We start from the raw sequence: 2,948 nt of genomic DNA on the forward strand, positions 1-2,948 counted from the left end.
TTCGGCGTGGACCGGCTGACCAACAGAATCCACGGGAGTAGTCCTGCCTGCTTGATGTACGGTGTGTACCGCTCATCGTAAGGCATGGCAGGACCAGAGACCCCGTGATACCGAATCTTCAGAGGTTCAAGCTTCTGCAAAAAACAAGTAATGACAAATCTTAGGGCATGTAAATTTCAACTAAAGGCAAATTTGCAAAAGATTTAGAGTACTCATTATTACCTTATCCTTCTCGCGCATCATGTAGGACCGGTGTTGCACGTCGTAGACATCGTCCAGAAGCCAAACCATCCTTACAATTTCAAACAATAAACATACATGAGTTCATCTCAAATATCGGAAAACACTCAACATCTAATATATATCTAAAAAAACTCAACATCTCACATATAGCTACAAAACTCAACATCTCATAATTATCTACAAAACTAGGCATCTCATATATATCTAAAAAAATAAACAATCTAGGTTTAACTAACAAGAATCATATACTACCGGATATGACTACACATCCTCCATCACAACACCGAAAGAGTTTCCACCTAACGAATGAACACCGGATATGAACACCGGATATGACTACACATCCTCCATCACAACAAGAATCATATACTACCGGATATGACTACCAATTCTTTTGGTTGCAATGAATGTGTGCTCATTCTGAAACACCGAAAGCCTGCCTTGACCACATTTGAACAATAGCATTGCTGCCTTGTCGGCTCTCTGCATACTTGTAAAACTAAATAAAATTTTGATAGTTGTTTTCAAAGTACTTGCCATTGATGAGAAAAGGATTCCACATTTGAAGGTCAGACCAGGAAATGGCTCCTGAGATGGATGACTTATCATCTCCAATTGCAATATTACATCAAAAAACTTAATCTGGAACACCGAACGATTTTACGGAGGAAAAAAAAGGGAACGGAGGAGTTTACGTACTAGGAAGGATTGGAGATCGAATCCAAGCCTCAAAACTTCAAATCTGAGAGGGGGTGTGGGGGGGATCCGAAGGGGCGCTCTCTGTGACAACAGAGCAACTGGAAGAACTGCCTGGGAGGGTCTGGCCCGATGCGGGCTAAGTCAACGTGCAGCGCCTAAGACACGGGCGCTACAATATACACAGTGCGGCGCCTAAGTCTTAGGCGCTGCAGTGCTGTCTGTGGGGCCAGGGCTGCCACGCTGGCAGGATGTGCAACGCGTAAGTGATGGGCGCTGCACAGTAGGGTGCGGCGCCCAGCTGTCGGGCGCCACACGAAAGGATCAACAGAGTGATTTTTTTTTTAAAAGCAGGTCAGTTTGTGAATTGATTTAGGCCTCAGGTCAAATATGTGAAATTATCCTCCCAGTCCAGGCATGCATGGAAGCTGGCTAATTACAGCTGTTAACATTCCGTACACATGACATCGTAGTATAGTATAGTGCCATCCCGGGCACAGCTGAGACTTTCGTAGCAGGACGTTCCTTTTACTATACTAGTAGTACTCCGTACAATATACTGTTAGCAAGTGCAAGATCGGCCTGCAAGATCTGAAACCAAATCCACTAAAGAAGAGCAGTGTGTACAGCTAGCCAGAAGAAATGCGTGAGCGTGGAGCAGAGGTGTGACGCCAGCTCATGGAATAATTGAGTGATAGCGTATTCTTATGGGAAACACTTACCATCAACCGGCAGATAACAGGGCCGCATCCGTCACCTTCCATGTATGACACGCGCCCCGCAGACCATCCTTCAATAAACTTGCTTTTGCAATAGGAGCTATGCTTCCGAAACATATGCGGTGTTGCAATACTTTACGACGGGTCTATGTTTTACAACAAAACTTCTCTTGTGAATTTCTGCAACAATACCTCAGTTACAAAAATATAAAAAAAAACTGATGTTGCAAAAAAATTCCGCAACAAAACCTGTGTTGCAAAAATAATTCCGCAACAAGACCTGCGTTGCAGAAATAAATTCCACAACAAAACCTGTGTTGCAGTATGGAGACGCGTTTGTCCGTGTGATGCGGTAATCCGACGGCTCGCGGCCCGGTTGATCAACCGGCGAACGTGTAGCACACCCCTATTCTTATCCAGTGACACGAGCGGAGCCTTTGGGTTTGCACTTGCACTTGCAGTGCGTGAGCCGTCCAGCCGAAAGCCCGAGGGGCAATCATGGCAGAGAGCAGGCAACCCATGACATGATCGTTACATACACACACGGATAAACCAACCTGTTTGCTTCAAACATTCCTAGTGACATGACAGTAATACTAACACGGAAATGCATACGATAGTTCCACAATGTTTGGAAAGACGTTTTTGAACATCCACGCTAAGTGCGAATTACCCCAAGTGATGCGAAGATTTACCCTAACAGCTCGTTTGGCTCCCCTGATTTCATTTCATTTGGCTGAAATGAAATGAAATGAAATCTCTATCAAGATTTCATTTGGCTGAATCTAGATTCCAAATCCAAATTTCATGTTTGGCTGTCACTAGGATTTTGAGGTCAAATCTGTACCAGAACCCAAATGAGCATGAAACTATACCAGCACCAACGCACTAGCCTTTGTGCTAGGAATAAATAGTATGAACAAATCTGTACCAACACCAACATTGACAGCTCGTTTGTTCACACATGGCAATGTTTTGCATTAAACTGAACCATGCCAATACATATAACTTAAACATGAGACTTTGTAAAAAGTTAATCTTTGCAATACGACAAAGGTTCACAACAACATCAAATGATCATAATCTAGTCAAGGTTACATAAAAACTGAATCTTTGCATTATTAGCACCATCCAAGAAAGATTTTCATTGCTCAAGGATCTTCATTTCTTTGTTCTGTTCGTTCAACATCACACTTCACCCAATATTTCCTGCAAAATATGATGAGAAATGGTGACATATGGCCTCATAGGGCAATAAACAATCCTTGAACACAATGGTTGGTAGAAATT

The sequence above is a fragment of the Triticum dicoccoides genome, chromosome 2A (assembly GCF_002162155.2).
Source record: "Triticum dicoccoides isolate Atlit2015 ecotype Zavitan chromosome 2A, WEW_v2.0, whole genome shotgun sequence".
In the NCBI taxonomy this organism is placed as follows: Eukaryota; Viridiplantae; Streptophyta; class Magnoliopsida; order Poales; family Poaceae; genus Triticum; species Triticum dicoccoides.